This window comes from Gadus chalcogrammus, chromosome 12 (genome assembly GCF_026213295.1).
Source record: "Gadus chalcogrammus isolate NIFS_2021 chromosome 12, NIFS_Gcha_1.0, whole genome shotgun sequence".
In the NCBI taxonomy this organism is placed as follows: Eukaryota; Metazoa; Chordata; class Actinopteri; order Gadiformes; family Gadidae; genus Gadus; species Gadus chalcogrammus.
In genome coordinates, this window is record NC_079423.1 from 8,476,922 (window position 1) to 8,492,209 (window position 15,288).

Below are 15,288 nucleotides of genomic sequence, written 5' to 3' on the forward strand. Positions count from 1 at the left end.
CTGTGTTTGGTTATGACCGTAAAATATTGTAAATTACTGTAAATACGGAATTTTAATTGTAAACTATATTTTTTGATAATAAAAAAAAAAAAAAAAAAAAAAACACGCCCGATCTCGTCTGATCTCGGAAGCTAAGCAGGGTCGGGCCTGGTTAGTACTTGGATGGGAGACCGCCTGGGAATACCAGGTGCTGTAAGCATTTTCTTTTTCAACTCGAGCTCATTGCCTCCGTGGCCTACCGTGACCTGATGTTTACTGCCAACCGCTTTGGAGGATTTAAGCAACATACAAAGACTGACAACGTCTCTCAAAACTATTTTTGTGAAACACGAGGACAGTATAGTGATACTGCCAGCAGGGAGCACCAGAGAGCTGAAACGACAGTTGTACATTTCTTAAACTTTCACCAACACAAACACGCACGCTCACTTCAGATCATGGGAGGACGTCAAAAAATCACCACCCATTCTCTGACCCTTTAACCGTTAACCTTGGTTCAAACATTTAACATCACACGCACACGCAGTGTATTTCAGATAATTAATGAATTCAGATGTCACAATGATCGTTTACTTGGATAAGGAGTCCTACTGAATCAATTACTGCCGTTTATATCTAACTAATGATTGTTTTTGTAAAAGTGTAACGTCGAGCCTCAGCAGGTTTCTCACTCCTTATGTGCTACTGTATAAAACCTGGTTTTGCGCCAGCACTAATTGCTTACGGCCATACCACCCTGACGCCCCCTACAGTGTCGGAGTACGTAGTGTTTTTTTGGACAGCCGCATGGTAAATTGTTTGTTCTGGTGGAGAGAATTTTGGAGTGTTGCTATCTGGTCTAACAACCCAGTTATTTTGTGTTTTTTTTCGTCCCCCGCAGTCATAGACTGTTGGGGGATCGCCCTGAGTTATTATATATATACTTTTCCAGTCGTTTTTGTTTGTTTGCAACGGTGGAGGCGAGAATGATCCGGGGCCTAGCTTCGGCGAAGCCACCGGGCGAAATGAGTGCCGGCGGGCAGCGAGCTGGAGGGACGGTGAATGGAGCAGGACTTGAGGTGGAGGAGGACGGAAAAGCTGGTGGGTTGCGAGGAGGAAGGAGTGTTGCGGAGGAGTCGGGAGGAGAAAGGAGAGAAGGAGAGAGCGGGGGAGATGGGAACGGCAAGGCGGCTGGAGGCGGGCAAGAGCAGGTGGCTGGTGGAGAAACAGTGGACGGGATTAAGAAGGTAGAGCGCATGTATGAGAGGAGGCTCACGGTTTGCGTGGAGCAGTGCGGGGACGTTATACCCATAGGAGAATTAATGAAGGCTATGGCGGTCGTGTGCGGAGAAATCAGGGCCTGTAGGGTGCTGGCCCTCGGGAAGCTGGAGGTGACGGTGTGCGGAGAGAGGGGGAAGGACCGTCTGCTCGATGGGTTTAAAATACACAACACTAGGATTATTGCCAGAGAACTATGTAATGACGAGCTGGTGGTTTCCTTTCTTACCCTTCCAGCATACATTTCTGATGCGGAAATCCTGGATAAACTAAGTGGGTGGGGAGTCCGGGCGCTTTCGTCCATCAAGAGGAGGATGTGGCCGGGCACCAATATTGCCGATGGTACAAGGATTGTACGGGTCAAATTTAATGAGCTCGTGCAATCCTTGCCATATTCCACTAAATTCAATACCGCAACGGGTGTTGAATACTTTAGAGTAATCCACGACCGCCAGATGAAGGTTTGAAGGAGCTGTATGCAGCCGGGCCACATCCTGCGTGAGTGCCCGGATTTTACCTGCCATAATTGTGGATGCCAGGGCCACTACGCTCGGGAGTGTGCCACTGGGGTGGCAAAGTGTCTGACATGCCGGAGGAGAGAGAGAGACTGTATATGCCCGGTGGAGAAGGAGGAGGACGGCGGCGAGCTGGATGGTGACGAACCGGGGGCGCCGGATGACGGTGGTGGTGAGGACGAGGAGGAGGGCATGGGCGCGAGCATGGACCGGGACGGTGTCTCTGGGGGGGAGGAATTCCCCACGTTGCTGGAGGAGGAGCTCACCTCGGGCCAGCCTGCGGACCTGAGGGGAGAGCGGAGCGAGGGCCTGCCGCGGCGGCAGGGAGACAGGAGCGTGAGAGGCAGAGGTGAAAGACGGGAAGGGGTAAGAATGTTTGGGGATGGGACGGGGAAAACTGTACTTAATATGACTTGGGGCAATGATGAGGTGGGTGAGAGTGGGGATTTTGTTGATAATACTGTGAGGGAGGGGAGCTCGGGGAGTGATATGGACATGGAGGAGCTAAGGGAGGCGAAAAAAAGGCTGTCCGCAAAGCAAAAAACGGAGGGGAGTGGGAAGAAGAATAAGAATTGTTAATTTTTTTGATGAAGGTTATTGTGCTAGCTGGCTCTTTTCGTTGGGTTTTCCTTATTTTATTTTTTATTATTTATGGCTTTGGTTATTTTTTCCCTGAATGCGAACGTTATGAGAACTGAATATAAAAGAAATGCCATATTGGAAAGAGTTGCGAGCTAGTGGAGTTCTGGGGAAAAATCAAGGGGCTGCTGGGAGGGTGCAGTGTGGGAGACTGCTGGGTGGAACGGGGGTGGGAATTGTCTGTACTCTTGGGAGTGAGTAGGAAATATAGAAATTGGAAAATGATCAATATGATCTTTGGATTCGCAAGGAGGGCGATTTTTAACAGACGCGATTTTGTGCTGTATGAAAGGAGAAAGTTGGATGCATGGAGGCTGTTTGTGAATGAATGGAAAAGACACTTACGAATGCTGTATGTTGTGGACGAGGCTTTGTTTGTGAGTATGTTTGTAGAGAGCGCGGGAGTATGTGGTGTGAATGAGAATGGAATTGTATGGATGACTGAGCAGGGCACCGTTTGGGGTTGATTTGGGTGGTTTAAAGGGGGTGGCTTATTTTTGGAGGTGGGAGAGTGGGGGGTTTTTTGTGGGATTTTGGTTTGTGTGGTTTTTTCGAATGAGGGGTGGTTTAATTTTGTGGGTAAATGGTCGAGGTTAAAATAATCTGTGTTTGGCTATTCGGTTTGTGCTTTGGGATTGAGGGGCGGTTTAATTTCGAGGGTAAGTGTATTCGGGAAAAGATACTGCTTTTGCTGTGTTGTTCTTATTTTAATTTAAAGAGAAAGTGTGCTTAGTTAATTGTTTGTGCGTTTTCTTGAGGGTGGTTTAATTTGTGGGACTGTTTTTCATTTACTTTTATTTGATATACGTATAAATGAATGTGTAATTGTATAAAATTGAATCTATTTTTGATAATAAAAAAGAAAAAAAAAACACGCCCGATCCTCGTTTGATCTCGGAAGCTAAGCAGGGTCGGGCCTGGTTAGTACTTGGATGGGAGACCGCCTGGGAATACCAGGTGCAGTAAGCTTTTTCTTTTTCAACTCGAGCTCATTGCCTCCGTGGCCTACCGTGACCTGATGTTTACTGCCAACCACTTTGGAGGATTTAAGCAACATACAAAGACTGACGTCTCTCAAAACTGTTTTTGTGAAACACGAGGACAGTATAGTGATACTGCCAGCAGGGAGCACCAGAGAGCTGAAACGACAGTTGTACATTTCTTAAACTTTCACCAACACAAACACGCACGCTGTCGTGGCAATTTCTGTATCAGATATTGCGTCTAAGCAGATGAGATATTTAGATGCAAAAAGCACACAATACTGTTGACAATTAGTGGTTATATATATTTGTATTAAAAGTTCGAACGAAGATACATCACAAAATGCATCAACAAACAACATAACAGGCATACATTACAATAATCTGGGGCCCCAGATGGGAGCTTCTCTTTGCGTGTTACTTCATTCTCTGAAGGTACGCTCAGACAAGTCCACCGAGTAGCTAAAGTCCATGAGTTCTTATTCGTTTGGGTTTATTAGGGGTGGTCTCCCAATACCAAAAGCCTTTGTGTACCAGATGGTTATCTTTACAACTGCAGCTGTGGGGAATGCATTGGAGGGGGTAGCGGCCGTGCCATCGACCCCCTAGCTTTGTTGACGCTAGCCAGGGGGTCGAGAAATCAGGCCCACACATCAAAGGATTGCATGGAAGGTGATTTACAAGACAAGAAACATAGGAAAGGGCAGGCAATAAAAAATGCATCTCTCTACCCCTGACGGTTTACACTTTAAATGACCCAAAAGGAGCCCAGAAGGCAGACACTATATAAAATTACACAGAAGAGCAACAAAACTTAAATTCATATAGACCAAAACAATACAACATGTAGATTTTCCATCACAATCCCCCCTTTGATTATTTTATAATCACAAATTCAAAAATCTATCATGTCCGACCATCAGCACTTCTCCGCTTTTATAGGAGGTTGTTCAGACTATTTATACCACCGTTCGCTTTTACAGAAGGTAGCATAAAATCACCTAACATCCCAATCAAGTCATCTGTTTCCATATATTCAAAAGTCATAAACATAAAAACAGAAAAGAAAACCAAAAACAAAGAAACAAGGCTACCTTTTAAAAACATTTCTAAACAAAAATATTCTTATTTGATGTGTCCTTAATGCTGCTTCCGTGATACAAACACATGAGTAGTTGGCAAGCACTTAATGTTTACTACTCTAAACATTAATTGTCAATCCAGTCAGCATTAATAACACACATTATAACCCAACATTTAAACGGTATTCCTCTTCTCTTTCCCATTGTCCTTCATGATGTCTCTGAGGGACCTACATGGGGTTTGTTTAATTTTTTTTTTGTAATTATTTCCTTTGGTTTGCTTTGGTCGTATACCCAAGGTTGTTGTTGTGGGCTCCCCATCCCCCCTTTTGACGCAAGAATTTTCCCATGCGTCAATTCACCATAATAAGGGAAAGCCCAGGCCTGTAAGCATGGCTTGCTGTTGCGAGCGCACCAAAAACCTTCTATTTTAATTCTGAAAAACATTGTAGCATACATCATGGTTATGCTTTTTTGGGGTTCAATTTTAACGTTTTCTGCCTTAATGAATTCTACCGCTGTCGTACATTTGAACTCTGTCTAACACATTTCTTTAACCTTCAACTTTTCTACTTGTCTATGTTTCTTCAAACCACTTTTCCTGATGACTTTCAAACCTTTCAGATGTAAGAAATGATCACACAATTTATACACAGTCCTAGTTACACATTAGATCTTTCTCTTGTAATATGTGTGAATGCTGTGTCTAGTGCGATACTTTACATCCGCCTGGACACTGCTCTTCTCTCCATCCGCCTGGACACGCCTCCACCTCTCTCTCAGCTTTCTGCCTCTCATTTGAAGTGCCTGTCCCCACGTCTCTCCCGTCTCTGAGACCTCCTTTGTCTCAATGTTCAGGCCACTTCCTTGTGGCTACACAGGCACCATGGAGGCCACCACTCTGGTGCTGTTGTCCCTGCTGGACTGTCTCCTTGTGTCGTCCAGCAGACCGTTCCGTAGCTCTTCAGGTGGGCCTCCCATGGTCTGTAACTTCATAAGTTCTGATGCAGAGGAGTTGTGACGTGGGGTATTTGCACTGTATTGGGCCACTGGTCGGGCTGAAAGCAGGAGGAGGAGGAGCGTTGTCCAGGTCCGGATCTATTTGAACAAAACTTGATGCAGATGGGTTATCTTTCTCCCCACCCCTTTCCTTATCTTGTCTTGCCTTCCGTTCTCATCTATCTCTTCTCCTTCCATAACACATACTTCTTCCAATCTCTCTCATAAGTTCATTAATTCACCTTGTTGCCATTTTGGCCATAAAACATTAACAAAATATCATAATATAAAAATCTGCATTTTCAATATTAGGCAATACACTTCTGTTGTCAGTGGGGGTCAGTTGGGGTTAGTCTGGGTCAGTTGGAGTCATGTCATGGTTGTGTGATATGGTTGACCATTAAAATGGTTGTGATAGATTGTAAAAAATCGAGTATCCACTGTCTACAATAGCCCATTGATATAATAACTATATATAATAACCATATATAATATTACATTTAGCTGATCAGGTCGCGTAATGCTGGTGAGAACCATATAACAATCATTTGGTTGGTTGTGTTATGTGTTATGGTGCTCATACCTGCTCCTTGGACCTGGTCTGCTCCTGCGTCCCGTAAATGCGAATGCCCCCTTCCACCTCCGCCTCTTGGATGATTCACAGTCACTTCACGGGAAGGTGCGAACTGCCGGCGGCCCCTTCCATTGTCTTTGTCAATTCTTTTTCTTGGGACAGTCCTTTGATCCAATGATCCTCGGCTCCACAATTATGACAGTTCCATCGTCCGGCGTTTCTCCTTTCTCTTTTCTTCGGGCAGTCTTTGACCCAATGATCCTTGGCTCCACAACAATGACAGTCCATCGTCCGGCGTTCTCCTTTCTCTTTTCTTTCGGCCGGGTCGCCTCTTTGGTTTCTGTTGCGAGTGCGACGGGTGGGCTTAGGATTCTCCAGGGCCTCCAGTCGGGTGAGCTGGAGCTTCTTGGCTTCGTCCCTCCCGGGCATGTCGCCTTGGCTGTACGTACAGAGTTGGCGAACTTTGCTGATGGAGGCCTTGTGTGTTGGACCAACTCTTGAAGGGCTGTGGCGAAGGCAGCCCCTCCCACTGCAGATGGGTCTGGGAGCCATTCCGCTATGTCCTTAATGTCACTGTGGTCTCCATGCACGGAAAACGTATGCTGGACTGCCATCCTGGGGGTTCAGTACTTCCGATCATGGGGAATTGTCCATCCATCACGTCCCCATGTTGAGGAGTTGGGGAGAACGCCATTCCCTGGTTCCTCAAGTGGCTGGCGACGGGCTCCCGCTTGGTCGGGTGGCCGTCGCCTGCTGTGGAGCTTTCCTCTGGCTACGAGTTGCAGGCCTATCTTCTCTCGCGCTGCGAGCGGGGGCTTTCTCCTCTTCTTCGGGTCAGGGTAGAGATTGTCCGATGAGGCGGCTTCATGGGCGTTGTCATACGGGGGAGGAGAAGGGGGAATTCGCACGCGGGTCCGCCGGTGCAGTCCAGGTCCGGGTCTATATCTCGGGTGACATTGAGATTAAAAATCCCTACACTCTCTACGCTCTCTGTCCCCTGGCTGATTTTTTTTTCTATCTTGGCCCTCTCTTTCCCACAATAAAATGCACACCAACATAGTTTGGAACTTTTCTTTTTCATTTCTGACTCCAACAATCGTTTCTCTAACTCCTGTAATCGTTTTAAGCCTAAAACTCCCCATTTCAGGAAAACCCAGTTTGCACCATATTTTAAACCCTCCAGAGCCGATTCACCATGCTTCTCCAACATCACCTTCGCAGGTCCCGTTATCTCAGTTTTTCCAGATTTGTTCCCCATATTTTAGATCCTTTTACACTAGTTATTATTTATCCTTTTACACTAGTTATTATTTAACAAATTATCTAATATCGCCGAAACCTCCTTGTTACTACACACATATACATATATTTATTAATGAATACCTATTATATTATTTATATATATATATAACACCAACCGCGCTTCAACGGGTTTCCCTTTACCGTCACTGACAGACCCTAGCTGCCCTTTCTGTTACCTATATAGCTATATATATATTGACGGAAAGCGAAACGGAGCTACCGCATGTTCCTATACAGAGTGTCTTGAACGAGGCCTAAGTTCAGACATAAGTTTACGTTTACCGAAACGTTTATATACCGTTTCTGTAACGGATTTTATTTTGAAGCTTTAACAGTATTGTGATCTCACTGCTCGAATTACTTTTTTTTCCTTTGGATATCGTACTGAAGAACCACTAGTTTATCCCCACAGGCACCCTTTCCTCGACCTCTGGTTTGGTTACACTTGGAGGCGAAGCAGAGCTTTGGGACTGAGAACGATCCTCCGACCTGTATTGGAAGCTGATATTTCATAGAATCTTCAGGTTAGATATCGACCGGACGAGCCCCAAACTGTCGTGGCACTTTCTGTATCAGATATTGCATCTAAGCAGATGAGATATTTAGATGCAAAAAGCCACACATTACTGTTGACAATTTAGTGGTTATATATATTTGTATTAAAAGTTCGAACAAAGATACATCACAACATGCATCAACAAACAACATAACAGGCATACATTACAATAATTGGGGCCCCAGATGGGAGCTTCTCTTTGCGTGTTACTTCATTCTCTGAAGGTACGCTCAGACAAGTCCACCGAGTAGCTAAAGTCCATGAGTTCTTATTCGTTTGGGTTTATTAGGGGGTGGTCTCCCAATACCAAAGCCTTGTGTACCAGATGGTTATCTTTACAACTGCAGCTGTGGGGAATGCATTGTGAGGGGGGTATGCGGCCGTGCCATCGACCCCCTAGCTTGTTGACGCTAGCCAGGGGGTCGAGAAATCAGGCCCACACATCAAAGGATTGCATGGAAGGTGATTTACAAGACAAGAAACATAGGAAAGGGCAGGCAATAAAAAATGCAATCTCTCTACCCCTGACGGTTTTACACTTTAAATGGACCCAAAAGGAGCCCAGAAGGCAGACAGCAATATAAAATACACAGAATAGCAACAAAATTAAATTCATATAGACCCAAAACAATACAACATGTAGATTTTCCATCACAACGCTCAGCCTTTCGAGATCATGGGAGGATGGACGTCCAAAAATCACCACCCATTCTCTGACACTTTAACCGTTAACCTTGGTCAAACATTTAACATCACAGCGCACACGCAGTGTATTTCAGATAATTAATGAATTCAGATGTCGACAATGATCGTTTACTTGGATAAGGAGTCCTAGCTGAATCCACTTACTGCCGTTTATATCTAAACTAATGATTGTTTTTGTAAAAGTGTAACGTCGAGGCCTCAGCAGGTTTCTCACTCCTTATGTGCTACTGTATAAAACCTGGTATATGCGCCAGATACTAATTGCTTACGGCCATACCACCCTGACGCCCCCTACAGTGTCGGAGTACGTAGGTGTTTTTTTTGGACAGGCCGCATGGTAAATTGTTTGTTCTGGTGGGAGAGAATTTTGGAGTGTTGCTATCTGGTCTAACAACCCAGTTATTTTGTGTTTTTTTTCGTCCCCCGCAGTCATAGACTGTTGGGGGATCGCCCTGAGTTATTATAGATATACTTTTCCAGTCGTTTTTGTTTGTTTGCAACGGTGGAGGCGAGAATGATCCGGGGCCTAGCTTCGGCGAAGGCCACCGGGCGAAATGAGTGCCGGCGGGCAGCGAGCTGGAGGGACGGTGAATGGAGCAGGACTTGAGGTGGAGGAGGACGGAAAGCTGGCGGGTTGCGAGGAGGAAGGAGTGTGCGGAGGAGTCGGGAGGAGAAAGGAGAGATAGGAGAGAGCGGGGGAGATGGGAACGGCAAGGGCGGCTGGAGGCGGGCAAGAGCAGGTGGCTGGTGGAGAAACAGTGGACGGATTAAGAAGGTAGAGCGCATGTATGAGAGGAGGCTCACGGTTTGCGTGTGAGCAGATGCGGGGACGTTATACCCATAGGAGAATTAATGAAGGCTATGGCGGTCGTGTGCGGAGAAATCAGGGCCTGTAGGGTGCTGGCCCTCGGGAAGCTGGAGGTGACGGTGTGCGGAGAGAGGGGGAAGGACCGTCTCGCTCGATGGGTTTAAATACACAACACTAGGATTATTGCCAGAGAACTATGTAATGACGAGCTGGTGGTTTCCTTTCTTACCCTTCCAGCATACATTTCTGATGCGGAAATCCTGGATAAACTAAGTGGGTGGGGAGTCCCGGGCGCTTTCGTCCATCAAGAGGGAGGATGTGGCCGGGCACAACAATATTGCCGATGGTACAAGGATTGTACGGGTCAAATTTAATGAGCTCGTGCAATCCTTGCCATATTCCACTAAATTCAATACCGCAACGGTTGTTGAATACTTTAGAGTAATCCACGATCGCCAGATGAAGGTTTGTAGGAGCTGTATGCAGCCGGGCCACATCCTGCGTGAGTGCCCGGATTTTACCTGTCATAATTGCGGATGCCAGGGCCACTACGCTCGGGAGTGTGCCACTGGGGTGGCAAAGTGTCTGACATGCCGGAGGAGAGAAGAGACTGTATATGCCCGGTGGAGAAGGAGGCGGAGGAGGACGGCGGCGAGCTGGATGGTGACGAACCGGGGGCGCCGGATGACGGTGGTGGTGAGGACGAGGAGGAGGGCATGGGCGCGAGCATGGACCGGGACGGTGCCTCTGGGGGGGAGGAATTCCCCACGTTGCTGGAGGAGGAGCTCACCTCGGGCCAGCCTGCGGACCTGAGGGGAGAGCGGAGCGAGGGCCTGCCGCGGCGGCAGGGAGACAGGAGCGTGAGAGGCAGAGGTGAAAGACGGGAAGGGGTAAGAATGTTTGGGGATGGGACGGGGAAAACTGTACTTAAAATGACTTGGGGCAATGATGAGGTGGGTGAGAGTGGGGATTTTGTGGATAATACTGTGAGGGAGGGGAGCTCGGGGAGTGATATGGACATGGAGGAGCTAAGGGAGGCGAAAAAAAGGATGTCCGCAAAGCAAAAGACGGAGGGAGTGGGAAGAAGAATAAGAATTGTTAATTTTTTTGATGAAGGTTATTGTGCTAGCTGGCTCTTTTTCGTTGGTTTTTCCTTATTTTATTTTTTATTATTTATGGCTTTGGTTATTTTTTCCCTGAATGCGAACGGTATGAGAACTGAAATAAAAAAATGCCATATTGGACATAAGAGCTGATATTTTGTTTACAGGAAACTAGGTGGGATGACAACCTACTGAATAGGAGTAGAAAGCAGTGGAAAGGCCAGATTTATTTTTCTGAAGGGACTCCCAGGGCCAGGGGAGTGGCAATATGTTTTAATAGTGCTAAAATAACGGGGATTAATTTAGTTCATAGAGATTTAGAGGGGAGGTTGTTAGTTGTTGATTGTGTTTATGAGGGGAGGGAACTTAGAATAATTAATTTACATGCACCCAATGGGGAGAAGGAGAGGAGGGTTTTTTTGGCTGGTTTAAATGTGTGGTGCAACCCTAACTGTATGATTGTGGGGGATTTTAATGTTATTTTGACTCGGTCTGATTTATCGAGTAACAATACGTTTAAAGGGGACAGCACTAGGCAAACCCTTAGGGACTTGATGGAGAACTATCAATTGGTAGACATATGGAGAGTCCTACACCCGTGGGAAAAGGTTTTTTCAAGGAGGCAACTTGTTGCTAATACTCTGAAACAGAGTAGGATTGACTTTGTGTTGGTACAAAGTGGTAATGTTAAATTAATTAAGAGTGTGGAATACATCAATAATACCTGGAGTGACCACGCGGGGATTAGGTTAGAGGTGGGAGGGAGGGGAGGGAGTGTCAACCAGAGGCCTTGGTGCTTTAATGCCAGCTTTTTGGGAGATGCTGTGTTTATGAAGAGCATGGGTTTTTTTTTGAAGAGAACGATGGATGAATGGAATGATGATGCGAATATGATGTGTGGTGGGAGAGTGTGAAAATAAGAATTAAAAACAAATGTGTCAGGTATGGTATAGAAAAAAGGAAAAGGGAAAATGCAGAGGAGGTTCATTTGAGAAAACAACTAAATGAGGAAATTAAACTGTTAGATGAGGAGGGTAATATATGTACGGAAAAATATGTGGATTTAAAAGAAAAATTGAGTGCCTTAGAGGTAGCGAAGTGTAGAGGGGCTGCTATTAGAAGCAGGATACAATATATGTACGAAGGGGAAAGGCACAGCCTTTTTCCTGGGTTTGGAAAAACAAAAACAAAATAAAACGGAGATAAAGGAGGTATTAGATAATGGTGGTCAAATAATAGATAAGGAAGAGATATTAAAAGTAGTTAGGGATTATTATGAGTGTTTATTTAAAAAAGATGCATGTGATGAGGATAGTGTGGGAGAGGCCTTAGAGGCACTGGAGAGGACTTTAAGTAGGGAGGATAGTGCTTGGTGCGATTGTGAATTTTCTGTGCAAGAGATTTATAGTGCTATTGATGGACTAAACAAGAATAAGAGCCCGGGGAGTGATGGTCTGACAGCCGAGTTTTACGTCGGCTTTAAGGGAATTCTGGCTCCGGTGGTTGAAAAACTCTGCAAGTATGTGGAGAAAACAGGCTGGCTCCCGGAGAGTATGGGATTAGGCATAATTACGATTTTTTATAAAAATAAGGGTGATAACAAAAATCTTGATAACTATAGGCCAATCAGTCTACTCAACACTGACTATAAAATTATTGCTAAGATACTTGCGAATAGAATGAGGGAGGTAATAGGCTCAGTAATAGGTCCAACTCAAGCGTATAGCATTCCGGGGAGGGACATTGGGGATTCGATATTAACAATAAAACAGGTAGTTAGAGATATGGAAGGGGAGGGAGGATTGTGGCTGGGGATTGATTTAAACAAAGCGTTTGATAGGGTGGATCAGGATTTTTTGGGGAGGGTACTGGAGAAACTTGGATTTGGGACTAAATTAAGGGGGTGGGTGGGATTGCTCTATGGGGGGGCTAAGAGTAAAATTAAGTGTAACGGTGCTCTGACTGACTCTTTCGATGTCAAGAGGTCAGTGAGGCAGGGCTGCCCAATGTCAGCACTGCTCTATAGCATGGTGGCGGAGCCGTTGGCGGCTTTAATTTTGAATGACAAAAGAGTGTGTGGAATAGGTAAGGGAAAAATTAGTTTAATGCAGTATGCGGATGATATTAATGTAATGGTAAAAAGTGAGAGTGATGTGGATATAGTGTTGAAACATATAGAAACGTATGAGAGAGCTTCAGGAGCAAAAATTAATATGGAGAAATCTGAAATAATGGGGATGGGTAGGAACAAAGACCTAGATAACAAATGGGGATTCAAAGTAGTGGAGAATCAAAGAAAAGTGCTCGGAGTGTATGTTGGTAGTGATGAGAATGAATGCGATGATTTGACGTGGAAGGATGTTATTGGGCGTATGCAAAAGACCCTGAGTATGTGGAGGGCTAGGGGTCTGCTGTTGAGGGGAAGGGTGGCCGTCACCAATGCTCTAGTGTTGTCGCAGGTGAATCATGCCTTGAGCACTTGTGCGCTTCCGACTTGGGCTGAGCAGAAGATTGCCAAAGTCGTTAGAGACTTTATTTGGAGGAGCAAAGCAGCCAGTATAGCGCATAGAACGCTGATAAGGGTCAATGATCAGGGTGGGCTAGGATTGATGGACGTACTCGCAAAAAGAACTGCGTTACGAACTAAATTGATAGGCAAATTTAGGGATGCAAGTCGGGAGGCGGCCTGGAAGGGCCACTTCAGCCAGTGGCTGAGCACATTTGGTCTCTTAAGTGATGACAATTTGTTGCAGACGCAGAACGCAGCGGCATATGCACATCTGCCGCGGTTCTTCCAGGAGGTGCTCAACGCGTGGTTCCTGCTGTTTCATAAGACTACACTCGTATGCGAGTCAAGAGCGTCTGTGATGAGGCTACCTTTCCTCTCCAGCCCATATTTTAAACAGGGGGCGGAGGGGTCATCAAGAGCGTGGCTCTTGAGAGGGCGGGGCTGAAGCGGGTGGGAGATCTAGTCGACAGGGGAGGGAGATGGGATAAAGAAAGAGTGATTAGGATAATGAGAGAGAAGGGGATAACATATAGGAGGGGAGTGATTGTGAAAGTGTTGGAGAGAGTGGAAGAGTGTGTGATGAGTGAATGGGGGGACGGGTTTAGAAATAAGGGGAGGGTTGGGCAGGATGATGTGTGGGAATCTTCCTGTGCCTGGGGGGGGGAGTCACACGCCATTACTGATGTCAAGACAAAGATTTGGTGACACAAGCATGCATTGACACATAGAGTGCAAAACCCACATGTGAGAGTAATGTGGGCAGACACATATCCGGACATTACACCCAACATTTTGTGGAAGTACATTAACATACCGCACACACCGCATGCATATTTGATCTTGATTTCAAGATAAGGCAAGGAGGATTTCACATGCATCATCCTGCACCAAATGCACAGGGGAGTGTATGGGGAGGACGTGTATGGTGGTGTGAAAGTGGGGGATGAAGGGACGTGTAATCCACATTTTTGTGTATTGTGCGAGTCTAGTGAATTCTGGGTAAAAAATCAGGGGCTGGCTGGGAAGGTGCAGTGTGGAGACTGCTGGGTGGAACGGGGGTGGGATTGGTCTGTACTCTTGGAGTGAGTAGGAAATATAGAAATTGGGAAAATGATCAATAGATCTTTGATTGCAAGGAGGGCATTTTTAACAGGCGCAAGTTTTGCGCTGTATAAGAGGGAGAACGTGTTGGATGCATGGAGGCTGTTGTGAATTGAATGGAAAAGACACTTACGAATGCTGTATGTTGGGATCGAGGCTTAGTTTAGTGAGTAATGTTTGTAGAGAGGGCGGGAGTATGGGTTTGAAGTGAGAAATGGAATGTATGGATGACTGAGTGCAGGGCATCCGTTTGGGGGTTGATTGGGCTGGTTTAGATGGGGGTGGCAGAATGTTTGGAGGTGGGAGAGCGAGGGAGTTTTGTGGGGGTATTTTGGTTTGTGTGTTTTTTTTTTCGAATGAGGGGTGGTTTAATTTTGTGGGTAAATGTTCGAGGTTAAAAATTCTGGGTTTGGGCTGTTCGGTTTGTGCTTTGGGACTGAGGGGGCGGTTTAATTTCGAGGGTAAGTGTATTTGGGAAAAGATACTGTTTTTTGCTGTGTGTTCTTATTTTAATTTAAAAGAGAAAGTGTGTTTAGTTAATTGTTTGTGCGGTTTGTGGTTTAATTTGTGGGCAGTTTTTCATTTACTTTTATTTGATATATGTATAAATGAATGCGTAATTGTATAAAATTGAATATATTTTTGATAATAAAAAAGATAAAAAAAAAAAACACGCCCGATCTCGTCTGATCTCGCAAGCTAAGCAGGGTCGGGCCTGGTTAGTACTTGGATGGGAGACCCCCTGGGAATACCAGGTGCTGTAAGCTTTTTCTTTTTCAACTCAAGCTCATCTGCCTCCGTGGCCTACCGTGACCTGAGTTTTACTGCAACCGCTTTGGAGGATTTAAGCAACATACAAGACTGACAACGTCTCTCAAACTAGTTTTGTGAAACATGAGGACAGTATAGTGATACTGCCAGCAGGGAGCACCAGAGAGCTGAAACGACAGTTGTACATTTCTTAAACTTTCACCAACACAAACACGCACGCTCACTTCAGATCATGGAGGACGTCAAAAATACACCACCCATTCTCTGGACCCTTTAACCGTAACCTTGGTTCAAACATTTAACATCACACGCACACGCAGTGTATTGCAGATAATTAATGAATTCAGATGTCACAATGATCGTTTACATGGATAAGGAGTCCTA